Raw genomic sequence first — 26,636 nt, 5'->3', positions numbered from 1 at the left:
AGTGAATCTGCGGAATCAAACAATATGGCGACCGCCTCCAGTCTTCCTTTTCCCAGAATGCAATGCAACAGCTTCGGCTTTTTTCGGATATCTCCGGGATGATTCCGAGTGGAACACGAGGAGTCTGGCGTCTGCGGAAGTATGAAAGGAGCAAAAGCCCACTGGAAGCTACTCTGAGTGAGGTATCTTCACACAAAAACACTGTCAGTGACTGCAAAGTAGCAGCCTTGTGTTTCAAACACTGCATATTTTAGTAGCTACTACATATTTTAGTAAATCCAAAGGTCATCCAGGTATAGGCTATGAACGAATACAGAAAAATGGTAACTGTCCACATTATACTATCCACATTCTGTAACAGAAATAGATTGCTGCAGAGATTACATATTTTTGAAAGCCAAATTGTAGTAACCATTATGTATTTTACATTATGCAATATGTTCTCAACTGTGTAGTAGTCTATTAATTAAAACGTTATTTCACCATTCAACATCTGAGTATGATAGGCCCTCCCCTTCCGTTGAGTGCATGAAGTCAAGTGTCCACACATTTTTTAATGTAGTGCATCTTTTTGGTAATTAAAGTTCACTTTTCAGTGTGAACACTCCTCACACTATACAATAAAACTGCATACAATAGTATGCAAATTGGGACATATCTAATGATTTTTTTTTTTAATGGATTTGTGAAATATGGGCTGTGGTTAACACATTTTCACATTTTATTCTATGACATGAAATACATCAGTAAACCCCACATTCTTTATTTAAAGCTTTTACTTTTTTGGAAAAGGTGGTTGCCAACAAGTGGCTAATGGGACTGCAGAGGTTGTCAGGGACATTAAACGTCATCAAGCCAAGCAGGTAAACTACTCCCTATTCTGGGTTTACAATACATCCTCAGTTGTGTTGGTAATTGTTCTCTTGCAAACTATTCTAACTTGTACTATTACTAGTCTACGTTTAGCTTTTTACTTTGATTGCATGTAGACTTCACAATTCATAAATGTAAGATTGTGTTTTTGCTGAGGAATCTAGGGTGACGCTAACTTCGGAGTTGGCCCCAATGATCTATATAAATGACTGGATTGCTCATGACATCATAAAAAGTGAAGCCACTCTGCGGCCGTATTGGTATTCCCTAGTATCAAATTTTAAGTAGAAAACATTACCTAATGTTTAAAGTCTGTATTTCTCCTGCTTATGAAAAGTTACATTCATCTTCATTACAGTAGACAATATCGGATCATCTGATGGACGAGACAGCTCTGCATTTAAACTACAAATGATACAGTGATTTATGAATACAGATTTATGCTTTGTAATGAATTTAAGCTGCCCTGTGGCTTTTTAACAGTTTCCAAGATCTCCAAGAGTCTGACGTGGATGAGTCTGTTTTGTGTTAGTTCAATTAGTCGGCAGTGGGCAGTAGACACACCCATCTTAAAGGTCCCATGGCATGAAATTTTCATTTTATGAGGTTTTTCAACATTAATATGAGTTCCCCTAGCCTGAATATTGTCCCCAAGTGGATAGAAATGTTGATCGGTGTAAAACCGAGTTGTGGCTGTCTTTCTCTGCCTTTGAGAAAATGACAGGCCAGACTAGCCAATCCTGAAGTCTCCTGGTTTGACGTCCAAGCAGGCACGGTTTCCTCCCTTTCCTCCGCCCAGAGAATCTGGCACGCCCATGCAAACGCTCGTCGAGAGATCATTGCATCATTGCTTGTGAACGAGTGAACGCTGGCAGTTTCTCAGTGTTTGGATGTACAAATGAAAACAGAAGTCTTTTTTCAGTTCCTTCTGATCTGTGATCAGTGATTTCTGATGTGTAGCTAATTATTTATTATTCGTGCACACAATGCGGCTTCTCTCTCTCCAGACAGAAAGGTGTTTTCGTGTTTTATATCTTGTGAGTCAGTGTTTTTGTACGTCCTCGTCGCGTCTATCGGTTCTAAAATGTGCATACAGTCATGAGTTTCTGCTCAACATCAGCAGAGATAAACCTCACACACGCCGAAGCTCGGCCTTCAACATCCCCGACCCACAGTACTGCATCTGGCCCACAGCGGAGGCACCAAACGCGGCGTGAGATTAAGCAGAAGGGGGGTAAGCTTGAGCATATCCGGGCTAGCCAGCCTAGCCCCACAATAAACTGGATTACATCCGATTACTGCTGTTGTGTCTTTGTTTGCGCTGTGTACTCAACGCGCGTCACTGACGCTTTTATTTTATTTTAAAAATAATGCTATTATCAACACTTACTTTTAACTCGTTCATCTCGACAGCTGTAATGGTACTTTGCATGTGTTACAAAGTTGGTAGAATAATGATGAAGAGACGGACTCGGCGTGACTGGGACTTGTGTTTATTCAGAACTCTCAGATACAAACACAATAAACTCGCGCTGACTGACAGCGCTCTCATAACTCAGTAGTTACTATAAATAACTTTGTTAGCAATCGCTGAGCTCAGTCTCTGATACATTAGTGATGTCCGGTTCGCGAACGATCTTTCTTTTGAACCAGTTCTTTTTAGTGAACCGAATCAGTTCACCAAATCGGACTGAATCGTTCTAAACGGTTCGCGTCTCCAGTCAGCGCTGATCCATAATTTACTAAAGTTACTAACTTTCTGACATGAGTGACAGTCCCTCCGACTAGAAATAGACTAATAACCTAAAGTATATGCTGTAACTAAAACAGTTCAGACATGCTGAGAACTGATGTGAAGTGAACTCAGGTCCATCCGTCTCCCTGGCAGACTCGTGCCTGCTCGTGCCTCGATAAACCACGCCCCCTCCGCTCATATAAAATGCAAAGATGTCAGCCAATCACAACAGTGGGTGTTTTTACTGAAGTCTCACAGCAGACACGCCTCTTGAAGCAGGGCATTCAGCCACAGGGCAAACAGCAGTATAGAAAAAATGCCTTTTATTTCTAAATTATGACATTTTATGATGTAAAAGTCATACTAACAATATAAGTACAGCTCAGGAAACATTATAAAATAATAGAAAAATGCCATGCCATGGGACCTTTAACTATTTCTATATACCGTCCTAACCCCAAAAAGCCATAAACATTGATCATGTAAACTAGTATTTTTACCATATTATTTTAATATATTGTCATCATAATTATAAACACACAGGTTTGTAGCACAGATTTTTTTTTACCGTTTAATGCACTTTGTTGTTCTTTAAGTTGTTTTGAATAACATTCACTTAAAATAACTTACTTCCGCGTTGAAATGTAAAATTAATACTGTTTATTTTTAGAAAGTAGTAAGTGAAATAGTAGGCATTATTCCGCACTAAACAGTGCTGTACTATTTTTTTGGTCATATGACCTCATCACATTGCGTATGTAATTAGGTGAATCCGGGAAATAAATATGGCATTTTAATTACTTTTTACGTAATTGTTTTCAACATTAGACAAATAAATAACTCAAAAAATCTAAAGAAAAGAGTATACTAGCAGTTCATCCATCACAGTAGAGATAATTGGTTAGGTCAAGCAAATTACTATACTATACTGCACAATTTGGAAAATGTAGTAAGAGTAGTTTATGCTTTTCTGAACATAGCCACTTTGCAAATGCTAAGGGTTTGAAATTGCAGGTTAGCAAGCTATTCTTTAATGGGCAGGCCAGAACGGAATCTACAAACCTTTTTACATTGTCGGCACTGATTTTTGGGGAGGCTGATTGGCTATAAACATTTTAGCGTGTCAAATGGATCTGAGAGTTTCACACTTTTATTGGTAGCTGAAATTAGCCAGAATATAATAGACAAGCATGCAAGTGGTGTGCAATGTGTGGAAGTTTGTGAATGACTTTTTGTAGTTCTTTGGGTGCAGATTCTGTTTGGGCCTGCTAATGGTGATTTGATGGGTGATGTGTGCACATGAGAACAACAGCTTAGTTGCAACAACCTGGTTAGATAACAGCCCATGTGTTCCAGAAAAGAATAATCATTCTCTTGGCCAGTTGTTTTTGACTACTGATCTTTCTTGTTCCATTTTGCTAGTCCTTTTTGTTGGTTTCCTCGAGAGATAAGCTTATCCTAGCTCTATATGAAGGCCAATTCATAACTTTTTGTCAGGCCCATTTGCTGACAGAACGGTCCTTCTAAGATTAGGTTCAATCCCATTCGAACTCCAAGGGGGCATTGTGACAGGCAGTTGCTTATTATGAAAAACTACTGGCTAAAAATATTTAACCAGGGCTATTTTAAAACACACATGAGCAAAGCCTCAGTGACTCTGCTTTAAGAACTGGGAAATCAAATCCAGATAAGAGCGAGAGAGAGAGAGGACTTCTCTCATATTTTGGCATGCCAAGAAATTAAATTGGGGTTGGAATTTTGAATCATTAAATGTTTGTGCATTCGAATTGTTGTAGCTGTAATTTCACACAAATAAAAGCTGTGTTATGTCATATTTCTTCTGTGGGAAATTAAAGAAGTCGCAAACAACATTGGACCCCACTGGATTTCATTGGGTTAAGAAAACATGGAGACATTTAAAATATATATATATATTTTAGGAGTGAGTGACTGTGATATGAGTAGTTTATTTCACAATAACAATATCATGAACTAAATATATCACAAAACAATATATATACTTTTTTATTTATTTATTAAAAAATAAGAAAAGAAGAAGCAAAATACAGTGCTTTAAAAAAATGCAGGTTTTCTATTTAGCAGTAGCATTCAAGTTAGAAATAATGCAGAAATTAAGTTAAAAAATCATCCCGTTTGTTTATAGCACTAATGTGTCAGTTTAGTGTTTTCGAAATGTTGTGTGTTTTTCTTGGGCAAGCCGGAGTGAACTGCTGCGCTTATGAACGTGTCATGCACAAAAGACCAAAAGTCAGGATTTGCGCTGAATAATAATTTAAATTTTGCTTTGTATTTCACCAAACCCTATTGTAAGCTCTTAAAACACTTGGGAAATACGGCACAAGTCGCATGAGATCATTCTGTGATGCTTCTGCATCTTTTTTTTAAAAGCTTGAAGCTTATCACTATTCACTGCCATTATGGACACACATGAACAGGATCATTTCTCCTTTTGTAGTCTATCAAAGATAAAAGACTCCATTACAAAAACACCAGGGTGAGTAAATAATGACTGAATTTTAATTATTGTACTATCCCTTTAAGTGGTTCTGCGCTGCACAGATCTACAGCAAAATAAACAATATAGCAAAATTTAAATACATTTAAACTTTTTTTTTAATCATCACTATGATCTATACCTCCCAGCCCTTCTTCTTTCGTGTTCCAAAACACAAAGAAAGTCATACAGGTTTGTGTGAACTGCCCGTTTAACATTTAGGCACTTAAGGGCACAGTGATTTTATGGTTGAAGCTCGGTTTCCAGGTCATGACTCAAACATAGCTTTGTGCCTGTAACATATCGCGGCAATAGTATTGGCTATATTGGAAAAACCTTTGCACTCAGTGTTACCTACATAAACTCAACATTCTCTTCTTGTATTGAGTTAGTCACTTGGTCTTCTTCATTCAGTGAAGTGTGTTGATGTAGTTGAAGAGAATTCGTTCAGTGTTCATGGTCATTGTGTGACAGAATAATTTCTGGGAAGTTTCTGTTGAAGGGAAAGTTTTAGGCATGGAGATCAGAGTCTAGAAAGAGCAATTTCACTTCCTGAAAAGCAACATAGTAATAGTGGTAGATATTAGGGATTTAGAAGCCATTTTTTTTGGTTTTAAAGTCATGAACACAAACAAACTGATCTCTTTTGTTTGCCAGAGGAAGTCAACAGTATTATGTGTGTCAGACATGATCAATAAGCATCAAACTAAATGACTTACTTCCCAGCTGCTACACTAAGAACCACTGCATTTCCTTCCAGTGGAGTAACGTCACACAAAAGACAGACGTCACCGCTACCTTGGGCCAGACCACTCTCTTTCAATCAAGCCATTTTACAATTCTCAAACATATTAACCTCATCTTTAAATGATTAGTTGAGCAGTATAATACCACTGCTTTTCCCGCTCTCCCAACATGAATGGCCTTCATGCTACTCGAGTTAATGAAAAGTCGCTGCGCTCTTTCTTCCCCCTTTTTTATTCGTTTGATCAAAGATGGCCTCTCCTCTCTGGCTAACCTCTCCTCTCAGTTGGCCGTAGCCTCTGTCTCTTGAGGGTGAGGGCACTTAACAAACACAGGATCCCACCGCTGGGGCACATTGTCATGTTGATGTCCCAAGGGCCCCTACACAAAGGGGCATTGAGGAGAGGAAAGGAGAGAAAGACCTGAGACAGAGAGAGAGGGAGAACAAGGCTCTCAGGAGGAGTTTCTTTAACCCGTCATGCAGCGTGTGTGAGTGTGTGTTGAGCGGGGGAGGGTCATATACCGGCTATAGCTCCAGTGTTGTTGGTCACTGGACTGATCTTGGTCACCGACTTCTTAAAGTCTCCTGGGGTTGGTTCTGCAAAGAGTCACCTTACTGTGAGTCTGTGTGTGTGGTTTCATGGAAATTCAAGAAGCTTTTCAGGCCGACATGCTTCAGTTGTTTGTTAACTCTAGATATATCTTTCCTTTAGGCGCCATTAAAACGGTCTACCTGACCTACATTGGCTCAAATTTGACATAACTTTTACTATTTCTCATACTTCTCACCCTAAGAATTAAAATTTGTCACATCCATTGTGCCGCTTTTAGGAGAGGTGTGCTGTTATGTTTGCTTGTTTTAGATGATAAAGTGGGCAAAAAAAAAAATCTTATTAGATTGAAAGAGGGATATGAGCCATATAGGTAGCCTACTAGAATCATAGGCACTGGTACATCTGATGTGTACTTCAGGTCTTGCAGAAGTTGTTGAATGTGGAATCTGACCTTATGGTGTCCCATTTGACATTTTAGGTTGAAGTGTGGCTATCAATTTACTGATTTAATCCCAATTTGCAAGCTCTCTTTTAAAAAATAAAAACGATTCTGATTTTGATTTGGTTCAGTAAGGTGCTGATTCATATGAGCATATTTCAGTTCTAATGTATATTATCTTATATACACACAGTACACTGTTTATATATGCTGTTCTTTTGAATTTTATATTCCTCACAGAATCCTGAATTTTTACAAATAATTTACCACAAAAATATTGAGCAGCATGGCTGTTTTAACATGATAATAAGAACAGTTTTTCATCCAAATTAGTATATTATAATGATTTCTGAAGGATCATGTGACACTGAAGACTGGAGTAATGCTGCTGAAAATTAGGCTTTCAGGAATAAATTAAATTTTAAAATATACTCAAATAGAAAACTGTTACTTTAAATGGTAATAATATTTCACAATATAACTGTTTTTACTGTATTTCTGATTAAATAAATGCAGCCTTAGTGAGCATAAGAGACTTGATAAGAGAGTGTTTGTCAAAAAACAACAACTTTTGAATGGAATTGTACACATTTAAACATTTTTTTACTTTGTTAATATTTTTAAGTACAGAGACAGAGATTTGTTGGTGAGATCTTTGGCCAGTATAAGCAATCATCCAACACCAATTATGGTGTGTGCACACCAAAAGCAAAGCAAATATTCGCAACACGTTACTCGCTCTAGATTACTTGCGGGATTACTTGTTTTTCGCGTCTCTCGCACGAATAAAAACATTGCGTGGTGAGTAGTGTCTTTACCATAGGCTGTAAAAAAATATGGACGTAGTGTCCGTGATGTCACCCATAAGTTTCTGACCTGATGAGCATTTTTGAAGCCTAAATTGGGTGGAGCCGGCCATTGCCATCTTGGCAGCTCGTCACTCCCGAAATAACTGGGCAAAGGGGCAAAGAGGTGGGACATGGGTGCACTCTAAAAAAAAAGGCTCGTAATCATAGGGGAACCTTTTTTAGTGCTATATAGCACCAATTTTGGTGCTTCAGTGGTTCTTCAGCGGTTCTTCAGAGGTGCTATATAGCACCTTAGTCAAAGAACCGGTGAAGAACCTCTGAAGAACCGCTGAAGAACCTCTGAAGAACCGCTGAAGAACCACTGAAGCACCAAAATTGGTGCTATATAGCACTAAAAAAGGTTCCCCTATTACGAGCCAAGAACCATTTTTGGTGCAATATAGAACCTTTTTTTTTTTAGAGTGTGGAGCTGAGGTGCCTAGTTGCTGAAACTATGCCCACCTAGCTCGACTGTAGTGGCAGTCCACCTGTCACTTAAGTGGCCATGCCCTTAATTATGCAGAACTTTAAAGGTCCCATGGCATGACATTTTCATTTTATGAGGTTTTTCAACATTAATATGAGTCCCCCTAGCCTGAATATTGTCCCCAAGTGGCTAGAAATTTTGATCGGTGTAAACCGAGTTCTGGCTGTCTTTCTCTGCCTTTGAGAAAATGACAGCCCAGACAAGCTGATCTTGAATTTTCCTGTCATGACTTCATAACAGGAACAGTTACCTCCCTTTCCTCCGCCCAGAGAATTTAGCACGCCCATGCGAGTTTCATATTTGTTTGTCAACACTTACTCGTAACTCGTTCATCTCCTGTAATGGTACATCACATGTGTTACAAAGTTGGTAATAAGGAGGTAGACGGACTCGGCTTGACTGAGACTCGTGTTTATTCAGAACTCTCAGATACAAACAAAATAAACTTGCGCTGACTGCGCTCTCACAACTCAGTACAATATCACTTTGTTAGAAATCTCTCCGTCTCTGGTCCATTGATGTCAAGTTTGCGAACGAATCGTTCTCTTTTTAGTGAACCGTTCTTTTTAGTGAACCGGTCGAACCAGTTCACCAAATCGGACTGAATCGTTCTAAACGGTTTGTGTCTCGAGTCAGCGCTGATCCATCTTTTGACTAAAGTTACTAACTTTCTGACATGAGTGACAGTCCCTCTGACTAGAAATAAACGAATAACCTGAAGTATATGCTAGTAACTACAACAGTTCACTGAACAGAGACGTGCTGAGAGAACTGATGAGAAGTGACGACCCTCTGGCAGCAGGCTTGTGCCTCGTAGACCTCGTTAAACCACGCCCTCTCCGCTCATTTCAAATGCAAAGATGTCAGCTAATCACAACAGTGGGCGTTTTTACTGAAGTCCCACAGCAGACACACCACTTGAAACGGGGCATTCAGCCAGAGGGCAAACATCAGTATAGAAAAAAATGCCTTTTATTTCTAAATTATGACATTTTATGATGTAAAAATCATACTAACAATATAAGTACACCTCAGAATACATTATAAAATAAAATAAAAAAATCCATGCCATGGGACCTTTCAGGCTTAATATAATTTAAATGGATAATTTATTACAAAAAATTCACCCCCCTCACAGTTGTCACAAATATTTAAATTAGCTTGTGATGTGCACACAACATTAGAACGTGCATGGTGGCAGTGAATTTTTCATGTACAAGAGCTAGAAATGTTCATCAAAAATGTAAGAATCTTTAAGTGTTTCCCAATTACTAGCAGCAAACAAGACAATCCCCACATTCTCTATTGTTCAGCCAAACAGAGTGTCCCGCCCCTGTCAGTGGTTAGGCCAATGTTGTTATGTTTCAAACAAATAGATTGCAATTCTGTTTGGTGCAGCTAGTGTCACACTTCAATTCATAAGTGTTAAAAGCTTAAATGTGGATCCAATCCATTAAACCCATTAGATGTGGAGCCAAAGCCTCTGACATTGTAGAAAGAAGAGAGTTAGAGAGCTCTCTGTCAAGGAGCATTGAGCTCTAAGACCCTCTTTCATAATAAACGGCTATATGGATGGAAGGCTGTGACAGGCCAAGCAAAGAGGTGAAAGGTCATTTCTGCAGTATTGGATTGACCTTAAAGGTGTTCAGACACAGATGAGATGTACAGGTCTGTCTCATTCACTCTGTTCCTGCTCTTGTTTTGCTTGGTTAGGAGGAGGAATAGACCCTTCTATGTTTATAAAAAAAAGAAGTTATTTAACCCTTCTTTCTTTCCTTTTCCCTTCTTTTTAATCATTTGATCTCAACGAAGAGATCCTTGAGAAAAGAAAACGGGAGGCACTGAGACTTTGGCAACACAGGAAAAAGAGCCTGAGAAAGTCCCTGCAGGAAAAGAGCCACATCCATCATGGCACCAGACCTCCTCTCCTCATCTCACTCTCTGTCCCATTCTCTCTTTACCTGATCTAGAAACAATGGCCATTTCCTGCTACTGAGTCTTGAGACTGGAAGCTGGAATGACAGAATGAATAATCATGAGAGAGAGAGAGCGTGAGCGTGAGAGACTGTTCTGCAAGGAAAAAAAACAAGAGGCTCTAAAGTTGACATCACTTTTGTGTATGTGTGAGCGTGCACGTGTGCTTCTATGCATTACTTACATATGTTTTGATGGTCAGGATAATTTATTAACAGAACTGTACAAACATCCTCACGACAGACCACACAATGAAAAGCAGTGTTCTGGATGGATCATAAACTTTCCATGGGCATAAAAGGCTTTTGAAATTGTGTTTTACACTCCTGGAAAAGTAATTAAAAAAAGTAATTGAAGTTTCATTAGCGATTTGTTTCGTTTTTCTCTGCTTTAACATATTTTTTTGGCTAGATTTTATAGAGTAAGTGAGTGAATTGTTCTTTTGATTCAAGTTTGAATGAATCAATTGAACTGATTCACAAATCTGAATGATCCAGTTTGAAGTGAAAGGGATTTCTAAAAGTCCTTGTCCAGTTATCACAAATGTATAGAGCCCCTAAAGTAGTGAGAGAAGTGAGTGTAATTGTGCGGGAAGTGTGCGCAAAAACACGCTAAATGGGAAAACGTTTGCGTTGCAATGGGAAAAAATAGACATGCATAAACCAGATAACGGCAACACATGAACACAGAAGTTTGTATTGCATTTGCAAACATTTTCATGTGAGCATATGGAAGTGTCAGTGTTTTTTCTGCACAATAGGAGCCCTCCACTGTACAAATGACTGGAAAGATCATACACATTCATCAGTTGCAGCCTTTCAAACTAAAGTCTTACTTATGCTGCATTCCAGGTAACCCGTAACCTGTGTTTTTCCAACCTTCTACCCGTGAAAGTGCACTGGAACGGCAGTCAAACCTGTGACTTCCCACCCGTGAACTCGTACTAGATCGATGTACTCCCAGTTACGCACTCTTACACCACATAGCCCATGAAACAACAATGGCAGCCCCTACGGATGCGGTGTTTAGGAAAGTTGTACACGAATAACGTAAAATAAAAGGAATAACAGCTTCTCTTGCCTTATGCGCCATTTTTTTATCCTCCGTTTCCCTCAAATAAGCAAGGAGTAAGCACCTTTGGCGAAAGAAATGATTGTAGATGAGTTTTGTAAAATTGTTAAAGGGTTAGTTCACCCAAAAATGAAAATTCTGTCATTAATTACTCACCCTCATGTCGTTGGACACCCGTAAGACCTCCGTTCATATTCGGAACACAAATGAAGATATTTTAGTTGAAAGCTGATGGCTGAGAAAGGCTTCACACAGGCCTCCATTGGCATTCAGTACATTGACACTTCCAAGATCCATGAAAGGCACTTAAAACGTCGTTACAAAGTCTATCTCACCACAGTGGCTCTACAATAATCATACAATGCGACGACAATAGTTTTTGTGCGCAAAAAAAAATCAAAATAACACCTTTATCCAACTTGTTCTCGACTTCCGTGTATGCCTCCACGACGCATGCGCGAGAATATGACGCAGATCCGGCGTTCGGACATATGACCCAGAAGCGATTTGTTTACGAGCAGAGGAAGACGCGCGTGTCTAAGCTGTTGGATTCTACATTGATCGTGCTTTAGGTCTCGGCGTAGTGCTCAAAATGGAGCTTAAGTGTGTATTTCATCGATTCCCGAACACCGGCGCTACGTCATATTCTCGCGCATGCGTCGTGGAGGCATACACGGAAGACAAGAACAAGTTGGATAAAGGTGTTATTTTGATTTTTTTTTGCGCACAAAAACTATTGTCGTCGCATTGTATGATTATTGTAGAGCCACTGTGGTGAGATAGACTTTGTAACGACGTTTTAAGTGCCTTTCATGGATCTTGGAAGTGTCAATGTACTGAATGCCAATGGAGGCCTGTGTGAAGCCTTTCTCAGCCATCAGCTTTCAACTAAAATATCTTCATTTGTGTTCCGAATATGAACGGAGGTCTTACGGGTGTCCAACGACATGAGGGTGAGTAATTAATGACAGAATTTTCATTTTTGGGTGAACTAACCCTTTAAAAAGCTCTGTACGGTCAGCCATGGTTTGTTTACATCTAGCTATCACAATTCCTTGCGCTCAGGCAGTTTGGCGTGCCTGGAACGCTACAAAGTCGTGAGTCGTGGTTTGAAGTCGTACTGTACGGGCTCAAAAACCTGCCTGGAATGCAGCATTACTCTACGTTAGTTGTTTTCCATGAGAAAACTCTGTTTCACAGTAACTATTCAAATACTAAATATTAGATAATAGATACATGTAATAAAGTAGCTCTGTAAAGGGCTCTGACCACTAGAAAACTGGGTGTGGACAATGAATACTGTGAAAGAATATCAAACACTTTTTAAATTCCTGTTAGCCTCATTCCCTGCATCCTTAAAGACCCCCTTAGGACCGTGCCACACTCTTTGTACAACAAACACACACGCACAATGAAAGTCCCTCATGTTTGACTGATGTCCTGCATCACAGTTAGATGTGATTGATACATTATATCCATCACCTCGGCTGTCCGGCGCACAGTTTGCCATTACCCTCTCAGTCTCCACTCCCTTTTTCATGCGGCGTGTGCGTGTCACTGTCACTAAACCACCCTTTTGTTTCTCACCTCGTCCGTCTCACTGACGCTCAATGAATCAGGGTTTTAAAGTGGGCTGGGGTTTGCATTTGCACATGTATGTCTGCTCATGTCAAACACTCATATGAATATCGTTATTATTTGAGAAGCAGTTTGAGGCTGTGTATCTGTAGGTGTATGTGTGCTGTTGTAATAGGGTCGTCACAAGCTTTTTCTTGGAAAACTTTTTTTTATTTTTCTTCTCCAAAGCTGTATTTTATCGTATCGCTTGAAACATGTAAACTAAGTTCTGTTCCCAAACTGTGTTTTATCACATCAAAAATATTCTTAGCATTTTCGTTTGAGCAATTTGAGAAAATAAGGAACCATATGTGCATATTGTATCTTCTCTGGGAAAATAATATGCTAATAATGTGTGTGTGTGTGTTTGTGTGTGTGTGTTTACATGCCTATACTATATTTTGGGTGAAGCCCTCCTAAAACGTCCTTTTTGGGATGTCCTCATTCATACATTTTTTTATAAAAATAAAGAATGAATAACTTAATTGTAAAAATGCAGAAAGTTTTTTGTTAGGGTTTGGTTGTAGAGTATATAACTAGCTGTATATAAAATCCAATACAAGTCTATGGAATGTCCCTATTTAGTGTGTGTGTGTGTGTGTGTGTGTGTGTGTGTGTGTGTGTGTGTGTGTGTGTGTGTGTGTGTGTGTGTGTGTGTGTGTGTGTGTGTGTGTGTGTGTGTGTGTGTGTGTGTGTGTGTGTGTGTGTGTGTGTGTGTGTGTGTGTGTGTGTGTGTGTGTGTGTGTGTGTGTGTGTGTGTGTGTGTGTGTGTGTGTGTGTGTGTGTGTGTGTGTGTGTGTGATGAGACTATACTAGCTGAATTGCATGGCGAAAACATTTCATTAAACAAGAATTCATCTTACCATTATTTTGAACAGAAATTAATTTTTTTAATTGTTACATGATTTAAAAAAATAATAAACTTTTTGTCAAAACTAAACTTGGCTGTATATGTCATGCAAGCTCAATTGGTCCATGAGTGAGCCGATCACGCTGTGATCTAGTTATTGACCGCTGGGGTCAGGTGTGATTGACAGCTCTATTAAGGCCGAGAGTCCATGTGACACTTACATTCTAAATGGAGGAGTGAAAAGTTTCACCTTCTATCACCTCACAGTGACACAGAGCTGCTTAGCGCTGACACTCACCGTGACACTTTTGATCACTTTAAAGGATGCCCTTTAACCCACCGCTCTGACGCCAACTCCGTATTATACACGCTCTCAGACAGCAAAGCAGCCATAAGTAATAAATCTATAAAAATAACCATTAAAGATATTTAATAAAGCAATCATTCTGAAGAGTGCAATAGTGGACACATTTCTATCCCTTAAGACCACATGAACTGAAGAGCTGACAGATTCGAAAAGCTGAAACGCAAAAAAATTGCTGAGCTGAGTTGCTCTTTCAAGTGTACGTATTTAACAGCGACCGTGTGAATTATTTTCACAGATTTGAATCATACATCATAGCTTAAAGAACATATAGGTCAAAGGACAGTGCCAACATGATGAATGTAGTATGTCTGGGAATTTATTTGTCCTACTGCATTGCAGAGCTCCGCACATGACATACAGGGGGAAAGCAAGATATATTGGCCTCCAAGTTAAGAATTTGTACTTGCAACTTAATGTGTTCGCTCGTTTTAGTTAAATCGGCCACAATTTAAAGGGTTAGTTCACCCAAAAATGAAATTTCTTTCATTAATTACTCTCCTCATGTCGTTCCAAACCCGTAAGTTCATCTTCGGAACACAAATTTACTAACCCTTTAACTAAATTCATGTGAGGGAGTAAATTAGTACTACGTAACCATGATTTAACTAAATAAAATGAAGCACTGAACTGCTGGGCTTCGTACTGCATACCTTAATAATATACTTCAAAGGTCGTAAAATACTTTTTTCTTTGTACATACTCTGAAAGTATGCAATATCATACGCAAAAACAGTTTTTACAGTCTCACTCTTCAAAAAGTCAGCCAAAGAAACGTGCTTGGTTTTAATATGCTTATTAGCTTATTAGCTTGCTTATTAATGCAGCAGGTCAAAATAGAAAGCAACAGAGGCATTTGGTGAAGACGGCTTGCGTTTAGGGGTTCAAGTCTGGTGTATAATAAGTGAGATTCTTTGGCTGATATTTTTGGGTAGTTTTAGTATGTGAGCACCTCTGACCTTCCAGACCTCCAGTATGTAGGTGGCAATTCATGGGGTGAGACAGCTGCTGCCGGTGTGCGTGTGTGTGTGTGTGTGTTTATTTCTTTCTTGCAAACCTACATATACAACTCTAGCATTCCAGCCCTACCACATGCAGATACACACATACGTGGACAAACACATTCATCTAAACTAAGTAAGTGGGTGGTAATAGTGACTTGATGTTGACCCGAATGTGACCCTCAGTCACTCTCTCCTCCCTAAACTGGGCTCATTTGCGTGGAATGCTCACACCCAACATTCCCACGTATCTGCAGCAGATAACAGTTTTATCTCGTCCAGTGCAACACAAACACACTACATCTACACCTGTTCAATCTAATGCACCATGCTAAAATGAAACACCTCCGACAAGAACAACAGCAATAGAGATTAGACAAATTCACACACAAATTATAGGTAAGAGTGAGAGTTTTTGTGTGCGCTGAATCTATCAGGATCCTCTGTTGCCCTCAGTGACTTAACACCCTCAAACCCTGCATTTTGGTAAATAATTATTAATGAAAATGATTATCATCAATAGATGACATTCCTGTGTTGTGTGTAGCTCAGTCAGTTGCTCAAGTTCCCCATCTGCCAGTCACACACTCTCACACACTCTCATCACAGGTGATCTCTGCCATCTGTTGCCACCAGTCAAAGTTGCTAAGATATGCAAAGTACAGAAATGGCAACACACTGACTCTCATTCACACACATATATTCAGCAAGAGTGCCTTTTACATTTGCATTTAATCATTTAGCAGACATTCTTATCCAAATCGACTTACAAATATGGAGAGCAATAGAAGCAATCTGCTGTGATCAGTCCCAGTTAGTCCAGCACAGTACACGTAGTAAATTTTTTCTTTCTTTTTCGGTTTCTTAAAAATGGCTAAAGATTCAGCTGCTCGGGTTGAGATGGGCAGCTTGGAACAGTCAGGGTAAAGGTCCGTGCAGAACGCAAGCCTCTGGATGGCACGTAGGTCTGAAGTAATGAGTGTAGGTATAGGGCTGCAGAGCCAGTTGTTGTTCTATCGGCAAACATCAGTGCCTTGAATTTGATGCACGCGGCAATTAGCAACCAGTGCAAATTTATGAGGAGATGTGACGTGCTCTCTTTAGGACAGACTGCCTTGAGGACAGACTGAAAGTGTGGTGTGCGATTCAGTTGTACAATATCTACATTGGGGCATGTTAGTTGATTAAAATAAGACAACATAAGATAGACTACTTGATTGCTATTACCTATAAGAAAATGTAAGTTTTTGGCAGACTGAGCCAAATAAAAAAATAAAAAACAACAGTTTGCAGTATGATGACAGCTGTAAAGGAGCGCCTTAAGATAACCAAAGGCCTCTGGGTTATAGCATTACGGTAGGCCCCCCTACCCCAGATAATTTTTTTTTTAGCTTCCTGACAATTATTTATGCCAAAATTAGGGCTGTGCGATATTGAAGAAAAATGCGATATGCGATATCCTTGTTAAATAATGCAATATTCGATATGCGATACGATATTGCTTTAAGTCTGTAAAATCTATTTCTTTCCCCAACTGATATCTTTCACTTAAAGCATAATCGACTGTGTTTACATGAATACTCATCAAGACAGCCATTTTGACATAACTGTGTGTGTATTTGACAGTTTGAGTGTGTAACAAGACACGAAAAAAAGAACGGCTTGTGCGCACATTTCCGTGTGTGTCAGACAGAGCGAGACTGCAGGGAGTTGTTTTTCGCAAGTTATTGCGTTTAATAACTCCTTTTAACGTCAAGCAAGTCACATAAGTAACAGTCGTGTGCTCACTCTATTCTCTGATATATGCATCAACCTAAAACGTACACTTTTCACAATGTTGAAGTAGCCTATTAAAATCATTCAGATATTGCATGCCCTTGCGATATGCATATTGCGATATGTACATTTGCGATATTTTGATAATTTGCGATATTTTGATAATTTACGATATATTGCGCAGCCCTAGCCAAAATGTATCTTGTCGATAACATTCAACATTTACAACACTGTGAGTATGCTGCGAAAAAATATGGGTCAAATTTAGGTGAATATTCAAATTCACTCAAAAAGCAATAGAATGCGGTTTTCACTGCTGCAAACTCCCATATATGTGTACAAACAATTTGAAAAATAGTTAACACTTTATTCTGATGGTCCCTTTTGAACATTCTGTTGACTATGAGTAACTTTGTAGACTGTGATGATATTGGGATGGTCCTCCAACAGACATTCTACTGACTATCCGCTTGTTAAGTCGTGACGTAAGGAACGTCGTTTCTGGGTCCAAGCCTCAACTCGTTTCACTTGAGAATGCCATCGACGGCCGTTTATGAGCGCTATTTATTCATATTAAACATCAAACATTTTAAAAAGTTAAATATTTTAAATACTTACAGTCTACACAACAGTCTCTGTGCTCACAGTGTCACCGAAATTAATATTTAACTATTTATAAAAGATGAATCATTGTCTGGCCATCTGGAATTTTGGTATGGAGATAAAGGTTGTGATTATAATTTTTTTTTGTAGTATTACACCACATTGTGTGTGTATATTAGCACCGTTTGTTGTTTTTCTTGCGGTATGAGATGGAGCGTTTGTACCCGGAAGCGCTGTCGCGTGACGTCAGACTTAGCAACCGGATAAGTAACTTTGCATCTACAATCTACATCTACTTATTCTAACCCTAAACCTACCAGTCTACTAATACTCTACTAACACTCTAATGAGATTTAGTAGACATGTATGTGCAGCCAGTAGGCCCCTCCCCAGTGTAGGCCCCTGGGATTCAGCCCATGGAAGCCTGTGGCTATAACAGGCTAAATATATGTAAAAAAAAAAAAAAAAATGCATAACAAATATTTCCAATTAAGAATTTATTTCTGCCGTTCAATATGCAAATATCACATTGACATCTTTGTCATTTACATTTTGAACATTCTAAGGGGTCGTTCAAACATAACATGTTTTTGTATTGCACCCCTAAGACTGAACATTACATTCAGACAGTTCAACTTGCATTAAATGCAGAAAATGTTGACAAAGATGACTAAAAATGGAATCTTTGAAGAACTTCACAAATAGTTTGTTGTTTGAGATCTTTTTTCATAAACAAGCGATCTGCCTAATTTTTTATCAACCTCTGATTTGGTTTGGGTTAGAGCTGCAGTCTTGCTGAACTTTCCTGACCTGAGGAAACTGTCCAGTGTAAAATGGATGTGTAAGTTTTAATGAGTTCTTGTAAGCACTGAACCAGTTGTGAGTGTTTATGTTATGGCAGCAATTCCGGGCTTTCTGCTTGAACGTCACAGGGAAAGCCCCTGCACAAAGGTGGATAACACACACAGACAAATACGCACACGTTTGTGAATAATACACACATAATGACCGCGTGTATATTTAATTTAGCACAGTTAGTGACGTTATGAAAGACGTTGACGTTACTCAGGCTTTTCCTGAGTATTATATTATATTATATTATATTATATTATATTATATTATATTATATTATATTATATTATATTATATTATATTATATATTATATTATATTATATTATATTATATTATATTATATTATATTATATTATATTATATTATATTATATTATATTATATTATATTAATTATATTATATTAATTATATTATATTATATTATATTATATTAATTATATTATATTACTAAATGATTTATTATTATTATTATTATTAAGTATATTATTATACTTCTTCTTATTATTATTAATTGTTTCTTTTATTTCAGTAGAATTTTTATTTTCATTATTAAAATTTTTTTAATTCTGAGACTTCATTTTACTTTGCAGGGAGATTTTTATACCTTCCCCTTTTTTATGCATCTTTCCAAGGAAGCACATATGCTAAGATGTCTGTGAAAGAGTGCACCATTTTCATCTGATGAACATCTTAAAAAGGTTGTTTTTGTTTCATTACATACTCCTAAAAGTTCTGTTACTTTTTTCAGAAGAAAACACACGAATAGATACCTATATGCATGCACTGCAGGCATTTGATGCTTCTACTTAAAACTTAATAAGACAGATCTACCTAGCACCTTTAAAGGTTCCTCCACAATCAATCTGAAGAACATTTATGAGTGCTAGACACACACACACACACGCTCTCATCCATTGTTTTCTTTTTGCTATTGTTTACAGCTGCTTTGTGTCTCATGGTGGGAATCTCTTGTACATAGAATAGAGAGTGGGGAAAAATGACAGGAAGGGAAAGAGACTTCTGTCATTTTGTGTGACCATCATACGTTCCATGTGCTTATTTAATTACTAGACGCAAGCCAGACAGACAAATGGAGAAAGACAGTTTGAGAGAAAGACAGAGGTGTGATGTGAAGTGGTGATAATATTATGCACTCAGTATTGGACTGTAGTCTAGTGCATGTATGCAAAAGATCTCTGTCAGAAACAAGCGAACGCACAATGACATCACCTGAGACGGCAACACTCTCTCTCACACACACACATACACACACAGAACAATAGTCACAGATTTAGAAGGCTGTGGGAAAAAGAATACAAACGCACTGTCTGTCCAGCACACACACACAGTACATATCCTCCCCACCCATTACAACACTAACCATCACTCCAGAGCCACTGTCCTGTCTTCAAAAGACACAGTTCATGCCAAAACTATGAGCTGCAGGTGTAGTCTCCCAAACTAGTTTGGATAATCACAAAGACAGAGCCGATGGTTATCACAGTCGGCTCTAACAGAAGTTCACATTTTGCATATATTTTATAGCGGCATTCGTTTGCTGCATGGCCTGTGTCTCACATCAGTTCATTTATGCAGATTACTATCTGAATTATAATTGATATTAGGGGTTGGTCTCATCTGATTCTAATGTGTGTCTGTGTGTGTGCTGTGCATTGTGTTTTGAAAGTGTTATGATAGTGAAAACTGGACAGAATCCTCAAAAGTGTTTTTTGTCAGCGTGTGTTGGGAGGGTCAAGCAGTGTATATGCGATTCAGGAAGGTCGGTGTGTGCTAAAATAGCCTGGCCTTTGTGGCTTAAAGGAAGTCATACAAAAGGAGGGACCTGAGAACTGACAGTGAAGTCAGAACAGACAATGACACACACGTAATATTGAACAAAACCTGCGAATCTGCATGGAAATGCATGACATGACAACACTTTTTTTGTGTAGTCAAGCTACAATCTTCATCTGTGTGCGTCCAAGTATACATAACACAATTCATAACTGAATAATGATGATATGATTTCAGTTGAATTAAGAAGCGATTATGAAATTGTAAAGAATTGTTTTAGTTTGACAGAAAGTGTCGGTAAATGTACATTTAACATTCAAAATGTTGGTAAGATTTTTTTACCTTTCTGAAAAAAGTGTCATGCTGACCAAGGCTGGATTGATTTGATCTAAAATACAATAGAGACAGTAATATTGAAATACATTACAACCATTTTTTTTTGTGTGCAACAGCTGCAGCACAAGTGTCACACACAAAGGTCACTAAGAACACCCGTTTATCAATACATGATGGCCAAAGATCCTTTTTGTGGGTAATTAATTTATAAATCAAACCCACATGAGACCATAAACAAGAGTAAAGTAATTTGCATGCATTATACGGCGAAATTGAATTACAATTGAAGCTTGACAAGCAAAATCCGTCCATGTAGTGTAGGGCAAGTTGTTATATGGAGTTATTGCAGATTTTCATAATAACATCCAGGCTGGCTTTAAACTAGTTTTAATAAGCAGTATTAGTCGGCATACAAATATAGAAACAGATTAAAATACGAAGATGGTTCTCAAAGTGCTGCCCTCTTCCACTTTCCTTCATAGCGAGGCTTCTGTCATTCACACCCCCACTGTGATGTCACCATCTGTAGCCCTAGACCTGTCTGCCACCAGTGTGTGTGTGAGTGAATGCACCATCTGTCCTCTATGGTCCTCCCCTTGATGCAGTTACATACTCTGCTTGTGAGTATATCACTAGCACATCTCGCACACATGCATCTCACACCATTAACACTCTCCATTTCATTCATGTACTCAAGGCATGAAACCCTTGAGGCAGTATTACATTTCTCTAATCATGTACATATGAGCCATTAGTCAAGTGCTCATGTTCCTATTGATTCCTTCGAGCATATGTCCATGCAACATTTCATTCAGTCTTTACAAAGTGTCAGTTTGAGTTCACTGTGTGTATAACCATGATTTATTGTGTGTCTTGCTACATGTATATTGTATCTATTCTAAAGCCTAGTGAGCTGCCTAGTACATAGACAGCAATTTACGATATTGTAGTTTAATTATCATTTAATTTATTTAAATATACTTGTATGCAATTCGGTAGTGCAAAGTAGCTCCATCTAAAAAAAACGATTTCACCCTATGTTTGTGTGCGCTATGTTTTTTATGCTTTTAACTCTTTCCCCGTCTTCATTTTTTTTTTTTACGTTGCCAGCGGTTTTGATAATTTTCACAAAAAATTCATGGCCCCCAGAATATTTTTTTATGCATATCTGAACATGCAATTTATCTAAAGAAAGAACAGACCCTCTGCTTTATTAAATAAATAAATGTTTTTGAATATGAATATGGGTATGTTTCATTTAAAAAAAAAAAAAAAACATTTTGAGCAAAAAGCTGAGAAAATTTTTGTCGAAGACTACAAATGATTCAGATTCAGAATGATGATCAAAACATAGATGGAGTAAATCAAGTCCATCAACACTCCTAATGCTTGCACAGTCCTATAGCTCATCCTAGGTAACATTAGGCCGTTTTGATTTATAAGCTGTTTAATGTTGTTGATCGAGTTATTTTACATTTTCATATGAAATCGCTTGTTTCTGCTTCTTTTTCACCTGTGTTTTGATCCAGGGATTCTGTACTCTTGCAGAAGATGTGTCATAGCGCCCTCTAGCGTCTAACAGTGAAAACATGGAAACCCAGAAAATTCTGTGTTTGGCGTGGATCACGTTAAAGGATCAGGCTGACCTTTTGGACTTTAGCTTATTCACCATATCCCCCAGAGTTAGATAAGTCCATACATACCATTCTCATCTCTGTGCGTGCCATAACTCTGTCTGACGCACCCACCGCTAGCCTAGCTTAGCACAAAGACTGGAGGTAAACGGCTCCAGCTAGCCTACTGCTCAATAAGTGACAAAATAACGGCAACATTTTCCTATTTACATGTTGTGATGTGTATATAGTTACATCGTTTACTAAGACAGACGGAAAATGAAAAGTTGTCATTTTCTAGACCGATATGGCTAGGAACTATACTCTCATTCCTGCGTAATGATCAAGGAACTTTGCTGCGTACCATGGGTGCAGCAGGCACAATTATATTACGCAGTGCCTGAAAATAGTCCCCAGCACGCTCTCTGTGCAATCAGGTTGTCACGTTGGTTATGTTGACGGAAGTAAGCCTATTTTCAGGCGCTGCGTAATATCATTGCGCCGCCTCAGTGTGACCAATGTAAACATGAATGAAATAGTTACTTTCATGTTATGACAGATAACCTAAAAATCACACATTTCTTTATTATTTTGTCTAAATTAATGAAAAAAATATATATATATATTTAACTGAATTTAGGCATTATAGAATTATTATGTACAATGTAAAAAGATTTGCGAAAGATTACATTTTGCAGTGTTAGTGTTTTTTAAAGATTAACTTTAAGTGAGATGATGAGAAACATAATCTCAGTGCGTTTGTATCGACTGACACAATACATAAAAAAAAACAAGATGATGCTGATTTCATGCTTCCCTAGTTTCATTGTTTGTGTGTACTGTGTATTTTTTTAGTTTAGCAACATGCTACATCAAACTCTTTTGGAACCTCACTTTTTTTATTAGGTTTAATTTACGTTAGGATGCTGCAAGGCAGTTGTCCATGTATAGGCAATAGACAATGAGGCCACTCACTAGGGTTTTGAACAGATCACGCCTTTTTTAGCTTACATGTAATGTTTTCATAAAGGTAGGAGGACTTAAAGGTTCACAACACAGAGACACACTGCTGTGACCTCTTAATTAGTTTCCCACACTAGTGTACATCAATCACCTCTGAAAGTCTTAAGTGTGAAAACAGACACTGTAATAATTGAAAAATGACATCTGAAGACAGCTTAACAACAAATGGCTGACCAAAGAGCTGCCAGTTGATGGTTGATCAAGAAATGTGTATTTGAGGCATTGGTGTGTTAGTGTCTGTCTGTACTCTTACAGGTTGCCTGACGCTGTTTTCTGTTTCTGGATGTGTTAAAGTTAAAGGGTTAGTTCACCCAAAAATGAAAATTCTGTCACTAATTATTCATCCTCATGTCGCTCCATACACGTAAGACCTTCGTTCATCTTCTGAACACAAATGAAGATATTTTTGATGAAATCCGAGAGCTCTCTGACCCCTCCATAGACAGCAATTTAATTAACACTTTCAAGGCCCAGATAGGTAGTAAAAATAGTCCATGTGGCTTCAGTGGTTCAACCTTAGTTTTATGAAGCGACGAGAATACTTTTTGTGTGCAAAAATAAAGACTTTATTCAACAATTTCGTTAGTGCAGTGCTTTCGAGTTCTACGATAGCCGAGGCTGTTCATGTGAGCACCACAACGCATGCATGTGATGATGACGCGGGAGCTGCACTGTATTTACAACGTAAACTGTGTAGGAGGCAGGCACAGACGAGAAGAAATATTTGAACAAAGCCGTTATTTTTGTTTGTTTTTGCGCACAAAATGTTGTTTTTGTTTCTACGATGTTTTTACCTTTCTAGGCCTTGAAAGTGTTAATTAAATAGCTGTCTGTGGAGGGGTCAGAGAGCTCTTGGATTTCATCTAAAATATCTTCATTTGTGTTCTGAAAATGAACGAAGGTCTTACGGGTTTGGAACGACATGAGGGTGAGTAATTAATGACAGCATTTTCAATTTTAATTTTTGGGTGAACTATCTCTGTAATTTCCTGTATAAGCCAATACTTAAATACTTGCCTCACTATAATAACCCTTAGCAGTGTGTCTGAGGACGCTACATCAAACCGAGCAGTGAATGATATAATACTCCCACAGCAGGCAATCTTGGCATTAAGTATAACATTTAGCAATTTTTGTATATGAATATGTGTCAGCCCTGCTTTGGTTTCAGGGACCTAAATTAGCAGTGACACCTGTTGTCGGTTTTATAAACTGCAGCATGTGTAGACTGGTCTGGAGAGATACACTGGAGAGAAAAAATGGTGAAGAAACAATTATCACTCAGAAATTGCTAGTAAATTCTACAATCAATTACAAAAGAGACAGCAAGTAGCACATTGAAATATTGAAGTAGAAACGTTGAATTTTGAAGGAGAAAGACTGAAGTATTTTCTTGCAAAACATACACCATTAATCTGTTTTATTTACAACTTAGAATTTTTTTTGTAAGCTGGAGCTGTGCCATAGCAAATATCAAATATAACAGTTAATTTCAGAGGTTTATTGGGGTGGTTATGCCTTAGTAATTAGAGTTTCTATTGAGCGGATTTGCCATGTCCGTTTCTAAATCAAATGGTAATATCCCGTTCCTTTTCCAAAGGCTTAATGAACTCTAAGAACACTGTCTACTGAACAGAAACCATTACCCTTGAGAACACTGCAAGAGAGGATGTATATTAGTGTGGGTGTGTTTCTAACTTTGCCTTTTACGTTTATTCATTTAGCAGATGCTTTATTAAGAGAGTTATTTTGGCGTACGTTGAGGACACATTTGCTAAAAAAAAAAAAATGTCTCCAGAGGTTAGCTATATCTGAAGGAAGAGTTTTGGGAACATCTCAAAGTGAAAATGGTTAAAAAATCTTTAAGGTTTAGTATATAAATAAATATAGATGTAGAAGTCACTGCTATGTCCCTTTATAGAGAGTTAAATAAGCGTGTGTGTGAGTGTGTGGGAAGTGAGCCATGAGTTTTTCCGTGGTGTTTTCTCAGCTCCAATCATTACCACTGCGGAAATGCTAATGGCTGTTTGAATAAGAGCAGGTTCGAGGGGGCACTGGGGGCTCAAGGCTTTGTTTGACTTGCTGATCCTGTCTGCCCGGCGGCTCTCAGACGCTGTTGTTTTTATATTACGTAGGGGATATTGCTGGCCAGGCAAAGATATACAAGTGGAAGCCCAATGCTTTTAAAAACCACAGGAAAAATGCTGAAAGTTACAAATTATAAACCCTTGTCTTCAGCTCGCCTCTCGCCACAAATGATTTATGTTTGAAATAATATTGCTACAAATCACTTCTGCGAGGCCTCCGATGGGCCAGCCTGTTTTTGGCCTTAGGAGTAATGACGGATTAGACAAAGTATCGGGTTCTGTTACTCTATAGAAACCTTGCATGCATGCGGAGACAAACACTTCACTTTTTAAACTTATAAAACCTGTAAACGCATGATATCACTATTGTTGATCATGTGTTTTAATGTTGTTTCAGTTTGTTGTTGATCAGATGTTTTAATGCTTTAACATTCTTTTAAAAATTGTAAATATGCATAAATAACTGATTAAAATGATGCATGAGAGCATACAACTGATTATAAGGTGTATTAAATAAATACTATTATGAATATTTTGCAATGCTCAGCGGGATATAATATTTAAATAAAATAAAATATTAAAAATTAAATTACATTTACAATTAAGTAATAATTTTAATTGAATCGTGACTTTTATTGTATAAAAGTTGAAAAATGCATGAATATATCATACTTTTTTTTTGTGTGTGTTTCACAGAAGAAAGAAAGTCATACAAATTTGGAATGATGTGAATAAATGACAGAATTTTTATTTGAACTACCCCTTGAAGTATAGCTTTATATAATGTATTGTACGTACGGACACAAAAAGTGATACCAAAATGAATTTTGCCCTCCTGCTTTCTCACGGATTATTATGACCATAAACTTTAATATCTTCTGAAAGGGCGCAGAGTATTTCATTAGAGTGGAATGTCCAGCTACTCAACGGAAGAGCGCTCTCACTAACATGATAAAGGATGTGTTTTGGACAAACTGACTCAGCCGAGCAGAACCACATACATCCCTAATTATCTCTCGCCGCACCATTACATCCAGGAATCTAAACAATAGAGGTGAAATATGCATCATGAGAAATTGGAATTAGAAAGACGAGCATATTTTTGGCCACTGTCAGAAAATGAACAAGCCGCCTATATAGCCTATATTTGAACATAGTTATCAGCTAGATTACGTTTATCATACAAATAATGACGTAGATTAGTTGAATAAACCTAAATTATGCAAAGCAGTAGCTACTGAATGCCATAGTTAAACTTACTGTGAAATACAGATAAAGAGTAGTAGCTAGTAAATGTGCTGAATTAAATTCCAATGCAATTTGTTAGATAACTGAGACTATTAGACCAGCAAACTGAGAACTTAAGGTTGATAAGAACCAATATTCCTCCCTCTCTGTATCTCTCTCTCCTTCATTTTTGGCTGAACTGTGAAAAACATTCCATTACCGTCTAAAAGTCACAAAAGCGCTGTAACACAG

The 26,636-nt window shown here is 38.0% G+C and overlaps 1 protein-coding gene across 2 annotated transcripts in view; it reads left to right on the top strand.

Moving 5' to 3' along the window:
* Positions 1-2: 2 nt before the first annotated feature.
* arhgap15 (Rho GTPase activating protein 15) overlaps positions 3-26,636 on the top strand; it is a 100,011-nt gene continuing 73,377 nt past the window's right edge. For both annotated transcript variants that reach the window (XM_079821220.1, XM_079821218.1), the window contains exons 1-2: positions 3-182; positions 793-863. The gene's annotated coding sequence lies outside the window, so the exon portion shown is untranslated. The remainder of the gene's footprint in view (positions 183-792; positions 864-26,636) is intronic.

Source organism: Gobio gobio, assembly GCF_949357685.1.
Source record: "Gobio gobio genome assembly, chromosome: 7".
Lineage (NCBI taxonomy): Eukaryota > Metazoa > Chordata > Actinopteri > Cypriniformes > Gobionidae > Gobio > Gobio gobio.
This window is presented reverse-complemented; position numbering and strand designations above follow the sequence as displayed.